The sequence below is a fragment of the Canis lupus genome, chromosome 10 (assembly GCF_011100685.1).
Source record: "Canis lupus familiaris isolate Mischka breed German Shepherd chromosome 10, alternate assembly UU_Cfam_GSD_1.0, whole genome shotgun sequence".
Classification (NCBI taxonomy): Eukaryota; Metazoa; Chordata; class Mammalia; order Carnivora; family Canidae; genus Canis; species Canis lupus.
The window spans coordinates 62,773,569-62,785,773 of record NC_049231.1 but is presented as its reverse complement, the minus strand read 5'-3'; the positions used below and the strand labels follow the sequence as shown (position 1 = coordinate 62,785,773).

The following is a 12,205-nucleotide window of genomic DNA, read 5'->3' as shown; positions in this document are numbered from 1 at the left end:
TGGTCTTAGCATCTTCTTTTTCCCAGTGATTTGAAATGCCGCTTTTGCTTGCTTGCTTGCTTGATTTATTTATTTATTTACTTACTTACTTACTTACCGTTCCTGGAAGTACTGCAATACCAGGTCAATGCGTGGAGTGGACAGAGCAAGCTCCTATTCCATCTCCCTGCTCCAAAAATCCATTTAATATATTGTCCTTTGATAGAGGACGTATCAGATATTAAACTGATAAGAACAGATACTACACTTGATCTTAGCCAAAAGGCCGAGAAGCGATTGTTTTACTTATTTTTAAAGGTTTATTTATTTTAGAGAGGGGGAGAGAGATAGCGCCCTGCAAACAAGAGCTTGCATGTGAGCAAGATGGGGAGGATGGAGAGGGAGGGAAGGTGAGGGAGGAAGAGAATCTCCACCACACTGCCCCACAGAGCGTGGAGCTTGATTGGGGGGGCTAGACCTCATGACCCTAAGATCATGACTTGGGCTGAAATAGAGTCAGATGCTTAATTGACTGAGCCACTCAGCCTCCCCAACTGTACATCTTAATTCACTGTATTCACAATTATGCAACCATCATCATAGTCAATTTTATTTATTTTAATTTTATTTATTTTTAAAAAGACTTTATTTATTTATTCATCAGAGAGAGAGAGAGAGAGAGGCGCACAGACACAGGCAGAGGGAGAAGCAGGCTCCCTGCACGGAGCGGGACATGGGACTCCATCCTGGGACTCCAGGATCACACCCTGGGCTGAAGGTGCCGCTAAACCGCTGAGCCACCCGGGCTGCCCCATCATAGTCCATTTTAAAATACTTTCGTCACCTCAAAAGGAAACTCCATACCCTCTAACTGTGACTCTAAATCCTCCATCCATAGCAACAATCTATTTTCTCTGTGTAGTTGTCTATTTCAAATATTTCATGTAAATGGAATCATAATATATTGTCTTTTGTGACTGACTTCTTTCACTTAGCACATTTTCAAGATTCATTCATGCTGGAGCACAAATCAGTACCTCATTCCTTTTTATGGCTGAATAATATTTCATTGTATGGTTATAACACATTTTTATCCATTAATCAGTTGAGAGATTTGGGTTCTTTTAACATGAATAATGCTTCCTTGAACATTTGTTTAAAAAGTTTTTCTGTAGTCTTATGTTCTCATTTCTGTCAAATCTATGTCTAGGACTGGAATCATTAGGTCAGCTAGTAATTGCATTTAACTTTTTCAAAAACTGTGAGATTGTTTTTTAAATTGCTGTACCATTTTATAGTCCATTTATTTATTCATTCATTCTTTTGTCCTTTAAAGGTTTTATTTATTAGAGAGTGCATAAATAGAGGGAGGGGCAGAGGGAGAGGGAGAAGCAGACTTCTTGCTGAGCAGGGAGCCCAATGTGGGGCTAAATCCCAGTACCCCAGGATCATGACCTGGGCCAAAGGCAGGTGTTCCTTTAGATTCCCTTTAGCAGTGTATGAGGGTTTCATACATCGTCACCAACACTGGTTGGTTGGTTTTCAGATCATTATTTGTTTCTTTGGTGGGAATTTTTTTTTTTTTTTTTTTTTTTTTACAGCTGGAATATGGAGGCAAACACTTGATATTTTGACTATTCTAGCCATCCTAGTGGATATAAAGTGGTATCTCATTGTGGTTTTATTTTTGGGGAAATTTCCCTTCAGATCCTTCACTCACTTTATAATGCGGTGTTTGTCTTTTTATTATTTGTATGAGCTTTTTTTATATATTCTAGGCATAAGTCCCTTATTAGATAGGATTTGCAAATATTTTCTCCCATATTGTGAATTATCTTTTCACTTTCTCAGTAGTGTCTTTTGGAGCACAAAATATATATATTTTTTAATTTATTTATTAGTGGGACGCCTGGGTGCCTCAGTGGTTGAGCGTCTGCCTTCAGTTTGGGGCGTGATCTGGGAGTTCCAGCTCGAGTCCTGCATCGGGCTTCCTGCTTGGAGTCTGCCTCTCGTCCCTCTGTCTATGTCTCTGCTTCTCTCTCTCTCTGTGTCTCTCGTGAATAAATGAATAAAATCTTAAAAAAAAAAAAGAAAGATTTATTTATTGGAGAGTGCTCGTGTGCACAAGAGACAGCAGAGGGGGAGGGGCAAAGGAGAGGGGAGCTAGAGAATCTCAAGTAGACTCCATGTGGAGCATGGTCCTGTCTCATCTTGCATGAGGCTGTCCAGTTGTTGTAGCACCATTTGTAGAAAAGACATTTTCTACTGACTGGTCTTGGCATCTCTGTTGAAAATCAGTTGACCACAGATGTGTATTCTGGACTCTTCTGGACTCTAAATTCTGTCCTATTAATTTTATATCTGTCCTTTTGCCAGTACTACACGATCTTGATTAGCTTTGTAGTAAGATTTGAAATTGGAAAGTGTGAACCTTCTTTTTCAAAATTATCTTGGCTTTTTTTTTTTTTTTTAACGTTTGCATTGTTCATTGCCAGTGTATAGAGATAAGCTGATTTTGTGTGTGTGTGTGTGTATTGGTATTTTGCAACCTTTTAAAACTGGTTTATTAATTTTCTTTTATGGATTCTTTAGATATTTCTCAGGATTTATACAAGATCATGTGTGTGAATGGAGACTGTTGTACTTCCCTCTTTTCAAACAGGGTATCTTTTATTTCATATATTGCTTTATTAAATCATTACCTTCATTTGGCTCCATCATTGGTTCTTAGAGTGTTATCTCTGAACCCTTAAGGGTCTAATGGAGCCTTTGAAGGGAGTCTGAGGGGTTAAAACATTATTTGCCTTTTGGTTGATATTTTCACTGATAGCTCAAAGGCATGATAGATAAAACTGTTGGCTGCATTGCAGGAAATAAGGCTGTGGTGATGTAGAAAATGGTTGGAGTTCAGAGCCAATGGCCAAGAAAAATTTGAGAATAATAAAAGGTGGTTTTATTAAAGCCGCGGGGTCAGGACCCTGGTCAGAAAGAGCTGCACTGGGGGTGTGAGGAGTGGCTGATTTTATACTTTCAAGGTGGGGGAGGGGTTAGGGATAGCCTTAGTCTCTAAGGAATTTTGGAAGCAAGGTTTCCAGGACCTTGAGGGGGCTAGGTATTTTTAATAAAACCTTAGTTGTGAGACCTTTCAGATGTATATGGGTGGGTCATACGCTTGGAGGATGATTGCCAGCATGCATCTTGGGGGGTACAGAAGTTTCCAAAGGTATTTTTATATGTTAAAGAAGACTTAGAAGATTTTGGGGGTGGGGGAAGAGGGATGTCGGGATAATGTTAAGCTAAGATTACCTTTTGCCACTAGCAAAGTGTTAGCATCGAGGCAGCTGAGTTCCTAGAGGAATGTCACTTTGCCTATTTCAAAGACTTGTCAATGGGCTGTAAATAGTAAGGAAAATCTTTTGCCTTTGCTTCCCAAATTAGTGGCACTGAGTAGTTAACATAGTCTTCACCGCCAAGCATTAGCTGTTTGGCAAGTGATGTCCTTGATGAAGCAATGAAAATTAATCTTATTAAATCTCAGCGCTTGTGTACATGTCTTCATGTGTATGTACTGTGATGAAATGAGAAGTACATGTAAAACATTTCTCCTTCACACTGCCGTGTAAGATGGTTGTCTTAAGGAAGTGCGATCATATGATTGAGTTTTAAGCTGAACAAGCTGCTCTTTTTCCTGAAAAATGATTTTAATTTGAAAGAATGATTGACTCAAAGGTTATCCAGATTTGGGTATTTGGCAGACATTTTCTGGAATGAATGAAGCAAAGCATATCATTTCAAAGAAGACAGTGTTAGTTGCCAGAGATAAAATTGAGCTTTCAAGAAAAGATTATAATTTTGGAAAAATTGTACCTGTCACTTTGAGTTTGACAGCTACCCAGTACTTAGTTTTGAGGAGATTGAGGGGAATATTAATGATGTAATTTTTTGATACTCTGTAAAGAAATATGTCAACATAACTTAGTGATCCAGTATTTTCTGTAACACCACTGCGTGATGTTACAAAAACATTTATGGGCTGATCTATTCAGAGTGAGATAGATCGATGGATTTTAATGTATCAGTACTGACACAGTTTTAGATTTCATTTTGCAGTGTAATCTTTAAGAAATTAACAGTCATTGAGTTTTGGTGTAATATCAAAGAATAATATCCAAAATTATCTGTTAAAGCTACTAAAATACTTCTAATTCCATTTTCATATTTTTTTTAAGGATAGACTTCATATACTTAAAACAGTATTTGGCAACAGACAGAAGCCAGAAGCAGTTAATGAGAATACAGCTGTTTTCTATTAAGCCTAAAGAGGTTTTTAAAAATTTAGAAACTTGTCATCAAGCCACTAATTTTTTAATAACCCTAAAATCGGCAATGAATTGTTTATAAACTTAACACGATAAATATTGAAAGATAAAAATCGTGTAAACATAAGCTCTTTGAAGTCTTCGGTTTCTGAGCATGTAAAAGGAGTTCTAAAAACAAAGTTTTGGGGGCACCTGGGTGGCTCAGTGGTTGAGCCTTTGACTTGGGTCCCATTCCCAGGGTCCTGGGATGGAGTCCTGCGTTGGGTTTCCTGCAGGGAACCTGCTTCTCCCTCTGCTTCTCTACTAAATAAATAAAAACAAAAACAAAACAAAGTTTCAGAACTGTTAGGCTGCATATTGAAATTTTCTTTCTTTCTTTCTTTTTTTTTTCATATTGAAATTTTCTACCTGACTCTGGGTTGCATTATTCTAATCCTTTAAGTGTGGAGATTACCTAAAGTTTAGTCTTTTGCTATGTATTTTCAGAAGAAGTTTGAAGTAAGGATTCAATCTACTAGTACTATCCTCTTTTAGACAATTCTGAGTGTGTTTCTAATCCTGATTAATTTTCCACGCATCAGTTCAATATCTTTAATTTCATGCTGGTCATTTCTACTTAAGTATCTTCCTTTGTTTTTGAATTTCAACAAAAGTGAAACTGAATCCTTCATCTTGTTCTCATATTTATCTTGTTTGCTTCTTTACCAGAACCTTTCTTAATTATGTGAGTTTCTCACACTGCAGTCTGTTTTAGTACCTTACTACTTTTCAGACTTTAGAATAGTGCCTCTGGAAATTTAATGTACATATGAATCACTTGGAGATTTTCTTTAAAATGCAGATTCCAACTCTGGCGGTTTGAAATTTTGCCTGAAATTTCTTCATCCTAATAAACTTCCAGATGATGCTGATGCTATTGGTCCTTGGGATGCACTTTGAGTAGCAAAGCCGTAGAATACTTTCAATTTCACTTAAACTACTCCTGTCTTTTATAATGCTGTTGTAGTGTGTTTTTTTAAATTTTTTTTTTAACTTTTATTTATTTATGATAGGCACACAGTGAGAGAGAGAGAGGCAGAGACACAGGCAGAGGGAGAAGCAGGCTCCATGCACCGGGAGCCCGACGTGGGACTCGATCCCGGGTCTCCAGGATCGCGCCCTGGGCCAAAGGCAGGCGCCAAACCGCTGCGCCACCCAGGGATCCCATGTAGTGTGTTTTAATTAATTAATTAGATTTTAAAAATTACGACCTTATTAATTTATAAGGTCAGTATTCATTTAGATTTACCCTTTTTGTTGCTTTTCATTCTTTATTTCATCATTGGGCTTTTATCTGGGATCATTTTTCTTTTAGCATTTCTTTTGGTGTGGTTTTGCTGTTGATGGTTTTTCCCTATTTTGCTTGTCTTCTAAAATGAAGGGCAATGATTACATTTTCATACAAGCAAACACTGAAATGGGTTATTAAATTACAGATTGGCAGTTACTATTGCTTCTCTCATTGAGCACCCCCCCTTCCCCCCCCCCCCCCCCCCCACCGTTTAAATTTTTTCTTCTGCGAAGTCAGCCCTCAGTTTTGCTTCCTTGAAGGTAAGTTTCTGTTTGATTGATTGATTTAAATATTTTTCTTTTTGTCTTAGGTCTTAAGGTTTTAGCAGTTTTACTCTGGCGTGTCTGTATCTGTTTTTGTATTTGCTTGGAATTTATTCTTGATTTTGGTTTGACTTACTAACAATTAGTTTCAGAAGTATGTAGCCATTATCTCTTCAGATAGAGATCCTGCCTCATGGTTTCGTCATCTTTTGGGCCTCCATTTACATAAATGGTATGCTTTTCACCATCTTCCTTTCTCTTGATCTCTTCTGTATTTTCCATCCTTTTGTCATTTTGTTAAATGTATACACCCATGTAAGCACTACCAGAATTCAATATTTCTGCCAATCCACCATTCTTGTAACTGGTGATATGCTTTTCTCTCCCCAGCTTTATTGAGGTGTAATTGACATATAACATTGTATAAGTTTACAGTGTATGATGTGATGGTTTGATAATATACATACATTGCAAAATGATTACCACATTAAACATCCATCACCTCACATAATTCTCTCTCTCTCTCTCTCTCTCTTTTTTTTTTTTTGGCTTTGGCAGCAGGGACATCTGAGATTTACTCTTAGTAACTTAAACACACACATATAGTTTATAATACAGTATTATAAATTGTTTATTTATTTATTTTTTTAGTAATCTTTACACCCAGTGTGGGGCTTGAACTCATGACCTTGAGATCAAGAGTTGCATATTCTGAGCCAGCCAGATGCCCCATATAATGCGGTATTATTGATCATGGTTATCACGCTACCACCTGCTTATACATTGGATTCCAAATATTTAATCATCTTATAATTAGAAGTTTGGACCCTTTGACTAACATCTTGTGCTTAGTTTGATGTAGTCTTACTTGTCTATTTTTACTTCCATTGCTTGTGCTCTTGGTATCCTATCCAAAAAAAAACATTGTCAAGACCAGTGCCTTTGCTTTTTTCCCCCGCGTTCCTGATTTTAGGTCTTACAGTCAAGTCTTTAACCCACTTAGAGTTAATTTGTGTTTGTGTAAGATAAAGATCCAGTTTTATTCTTTCGCCTATGGATATCTAGTTTTCCCACCATCATGTATTGAGTATTCTTGGCTCTGTTAACAAATATTAGTTGACCACATATGCATGGATTTGTTCCTGGCCTCTCCATTCTGTTCCTTTGGTCTCTGTGTCTGTTTTTATGCCAACACCATACTGTTTTGATTTTTAGAGCTTTGTAATATAATTTGAAATCAGGAAATGTGATGCCTCCAGCCTTGTTCTGAGGATTGCTTTGTGGTTTTATTTGAATTTTACAATTCATTCTTTCTTTCTTTCTTTCTTTCTTTCTTTCTTTCTTTCTTTCTTTCTTTCTTTCTTTCTTTCTGATTATTTATTTATTTATTCATGATAGACATAGAAAGAGAGAGAGAGGTAGACACAGAGGGAGAAGCAGGCTCCATGCAGGGAGCCCAGTGTAGGACTGGATCCTGGGACCCCAGGATCGTGCCCTGGGCCAAAGGCAGGCACCGAACCGCTGAGCCACCCAGGGATCCCCGACAACTTTTTAATTCTATAAAAAATTCCTTTGGAATTTTGAGGGATTGCATTGAATCTAAATCTACAGATGGCTTTGGGTAGTATGGGCATTTTAACAGTATTCTTCTGATTCATGAACACATGATATCTTTTCATTTATTTCTGTCTTCAGTTTCCTTCATCGCTGTCTTAATGTTTTCAGTGTATAGACCTTTTACTTTCTTGATTAAGTTTATTCTTAGGAATTTTATTATTTTTTATGCTATTGTAAGTGGGATTGTTTTATTTCTCAGTTTGTTTTAGTCTGTAGAAATGTGATTTCTAGATGTTGATACTGTATCTTCAACTTTATTGCATTTGTTCTAACAGGTTTTTTTTGGTGGAATTTTTAGGATTTCTATATATGAGATCATATCATCTGCAAACAGAGACAGTTTTACTTCTTCCTTTCCAGTCTTGATGCTTTTTATTTTTTCTTACCTGATTGTTGTGGGTAGGACTTCCCAGTACTGTATTGAACAAAGAATGGTAAGAGTGAGCACTCTTCTTTTATTCCTTCTCCTTAAGAAGGTAAGCTTTCAACCATTCACATTCAGTAGATGGTTTAGTGTGGGCTTGTCATATATGGCTATTTTGGGTTCATGGATGCAACTCCACCTCGTGTTTGTGTGAAGCTTCCACACACTTCAGACCCCAGTAGGTTGTCCAAGAATTCAACTCAATTCTGCTCATTTCTGACACTGTTTACTCTGAGATATTCCATAGATAAAGGGCTCAGTCCCCTCCACTTGAGATACCATTTGTAATCCTAGATTGTTACCTTTACTTCTTATCTGCTGGTTGTAAATCAGACATTCCCACAACCCCCTCATTGGTTTCAATTAATTTCTTAAAACAGCACACAGAACTCAGGCAGCCTATTAACTTACTGCATTACCAATTTATTTATTTTTATTTATTTTTTATTTTTTATTTTTTATTTTTATTTATTTATTTTTGCATTACCAATTTATTACAAAGGATGTTAAAGGATATGAATCAACACCCAGATTAAGAGATACATAGACCGAGGTCCCAAACAAAGAAGCTTCTGTCCTTGTGGATCTTGGGGTATATAGCCTGGTAGCATGGGTGAACTTTCTGGTTCCCCAAACTGGATGCTCTGCAAACCATGCCCTCTGTTTTTTTAAAAAATTTTTTAAAAGATTTTATTTATTTATTTATTTGTATATATAATTTTATTGGAGTTCGATTTGCCAACATATAGCATAACACCCAGTGCTCATCCCGTCAAGTGCCCCCCTCAGTGCCAGTCACCCCAACCCCCTGCCCACCTACCCTTCCACCACCCCATGTTGATTTCCCAGAATTAGATGTCTCTCCTGTTCAGTCGCTCTCACTGATATTTCCATGCAGGAAGCCTGACATGGAACTCTATCCCAGGTCTCCAGGATCATGCCCTGGGCTGAAGGCAGTGTAAAACCCTGAGCTACCCAGTCTACCCGCCCCCCCCCCCCCCTTTTTTTTGTTTTAAGTCTTGTTTCCTCTATTTCTGCTCTGATCTTTATTTCCTTCTGTTAACTTTGGGCTTAGTTTGTTCTTTTTTTTTTTTTTTAAAGATTTTATTTATTTATTCATGAGAGACAGAGAGAGAGAGAGAGAGAGAGAGAGAGGCAGAGACATAGGCAGAGGGAGAAGCAGGCTCCATGCACCGGGAGCCCGATGTGGGATTCGATCCCAGGTCTCCAAGATCGCGCCCTGGGCCAAAGGCAGGCGCCAAACCGCTGCGCCACCCAGGGATCCCTAGTTTGTTCTTTATTAGTTTCTCTAGGTGTAAAGTTAGGTTTGAGATTTTTCTTTTTCTTTTTTAAGATTATTTATTTTAGAGAGAGGGAGAACATGCATGCATGAGCAGGGAGAGGGGCAGAAGGAGAGGAAAAGAGAGAATCCAAAGTGGGCTGCCCTCTGAACATGGAGCCCATTGTGGGCTTGGGTGGCCACCACCCAAGATTACAGCTGAAATCAAAAGTTGGATGCTCAACCGACTGAGCCACCCAGGTGCCCCTATTTTTCTTTTGTTTTTTTGTGTTTTGTGAGAGAGAAAAAAGGTTGCTGGGGCAGAAGGAGAGAATCTTCCAGCATACATCATGCCTGGTGGGGAGTCCTTTATGGGGCTTGATCTCACAACCCTGAGATCATGACCTGAGCAGAAACCAAGAGTCAGACACCTAACTGATTGTACCATCCAGGTGCCCCTATTTTTCTTACTGTAGCATTTATCACTGTAAGTTTTCCTCTCAGGATCTCTTTTGGTTCATTCCATTAGCTTCGGTATGTTGTATTTCCATTTTTGTTTCTCGAGATTTTTTTATTTTTTATTTATTTATTTATTTTTTAAATTTTATTTATTTATGATAGTCACACACAGAGAGAGAGGGAGGCAGAGACATAGGCAGAGGGAGAAGCAGGCTCCATGCACCGGGAGCCCGACGTGGGATTCGATCCCGGGTCTCCAGGATCGTGACCTGGGCCAAAAGCAGGCGCTAAACCGCTGCGCCACCCAGGGATCCCTCTCAAGATTTTTTTAAGTAGGCTTCATGCCCAGCATAGAGCTCAATGTGGAGTTTGAACTCACAACCCCCAAATCAGGAGTTGAACACATAGAGCTCAATGTGGAGTTTGAACTCACGACCCCAAAATCAAGAGTTGGATGCACATAGGTACCTCTGTCTCTCAAGATGTTTTTTTGATTTCCCTTTGGACAATTTCTTTGACTCATTGGTTGTTCAGAAGTGTGTTGTTAAAACCCACTAGTTTGTGATTTTTTTCCCTCTTCTTACTGTTTCTAGCCACAATAGTGTAAAACAGAAAAGATACTTTGTATGATTTCAGTCTTCTTTAATTTGCTATGGCTTATTTTGTGACCTAATCTTGGAAAATGTTCTCTGTGCACTTGAAGAGAAGGTCTGTTCTGCTTTTGGATGGAATGTTCTGTGTATGTCTGTTTGATCCATTTGTTCTAACATACAGTTCAAGTCCAGTGTTTGCTTTTTGATTTTCCTGTCTGATCTATTCATTGCTGAAAATGGAGTATTGAGGGTCCCCTGCTCTTACTGTATTGTTTTTCTTTCTTTAGATGTAGTATTTGCTTAATGTGTATTTAGATACTTGAGGTTTACATGAAATATCTTACAAATAACAGTCCATGTTAGGCTGATAACTTTATTTCAACTGCATACAAAACTTCTACCCATTTACTACCATCCCTCAGTTTTGTTTTTGAAGTTTCCATTAATATCTTTATATCCTGTGTCCATTAAAAAATTGTAGCTATTGTTATTTTTAATAGTTTTGTCCTTTAATGCTTTTGCTACTTAAGTGATTGATAACCCCGTATTACAGTAATAGATTATTCTGAATTTGACCACACACTTTTATTTATTTATTTATTTATTTTTTTAAAGATTTTATTTATTTATTCATGATAGACACAGAGAGAGAGAGGCAGAGACACAAGCAGAGGGAGAAGCAGGCTCCATGCACGGGCACGGGGAGCCCGACGTGGGATTCGATCCCAGGTCTCCAGGATCGCGCCCTGGGTCAAAGGCAGGCGCTAAACCGCTGCGCCACCCAGGGATCCCCACACTTACTTTTATAAATGTATTTTATATATATAAATATATAATGTATAAATATATAATATGTAAATATATAATATATAATATATAAATATATAAATTGAATCATATATATATATATATATATATGATTCTATTTAATTGTGACAGTGGGCAGGGGCAGAGGGAGAGAGACACAGACTCCACACTAACTGGGGTTCGATCTCAGGACCCTGAGATCAAGACACTAGCCAAAACCAAGAGTCGGATGCTTTGACCGACAGAGCCACTCAGGTGCCCCAAGTGTGTTTTATATTTTCATGTACTAATTAAGTATTCTTTTATATCAGCTTGAAGAATTCCTGTTAGCTTTCTATTAAGGCAGGTGTACTGGTGATAAACTCTCTAGGATTTTTTTTTTAATATTTTATTTATTTATTCATAGACACAGAGAGAGAGAGGCACAGACACAGGCAGAGGGAGAAGCAGGCTCCATGCAGGGAACCCGACGTGGGACTCGATCCCGGGTCTCCAGGATCACACCGCAGGCTGCAGGTGGCGCCAAACCGCTGCGCCACCAGGGCTGCCCCTAAACTCTCTAGGATTTTATTTTCAGGGGAAAGTCTTTATTTCTCCCTTTCTGAGGGACATCTTTGCTGTGTAAAGTATTCTTCGTTGGCAGTTTCTGTCTTTTCTGTCTTTTTGGCAGTTTTTTTCTTTCAGCACTTAAGGGATCATCTCATTCTCTCTGGGCTTATAAGATTTTGTTTTTTTTTTTCTGAGAAATCTGGTGATAGCCTTATGAGGGGATTCCCTTGTATGTGAAGAACTTTTTCTCTTCTATAGTTTTATTTTATTTCTTTATTTTTTTGAGATAGTTTCATTATTAATATGTATTGGAGATCTTTTTGAGTTGAAATTTTTTGCAGCTATGAGCTTCACGAACATGAATGTCCAAATCTCTAATCAGATTTGGGAAGTTCTCCACTGCTATTTCTTTTTTAAATAAACTGCTGCTCCCCTTTCCCTTTCTTCTGGGTCTCCTCCAAAAATACATGGATTATTTCTCTTAATAGTATCTTATAGTTCTCATAGGCTTTCTTCACCCTTTTTACTTTGGAATGTGTAATTTCAAGATTACCTGCTTTCTACTTCACAGATTTGTTCCTTCCAC

General features: G+C 38.0%; 1 protein-coding gene and 1 pseudogene across 1 annotated transcript in view; one reads left to right on the top strand and one right to left on the bottom strand.

Annotated features, from left to right (window-relative positions):
* USP34 (ubiquitin specific peptidase 34) overlaps positions 1-12,205 on the top strand; it is a 243,185-nt gene that overhangs the window by 16,936 nt on the left and 214,044 nt on the right.
* On the bottom strand, positions 87-277 carry LOC119873796 (annotated as a pseudogene).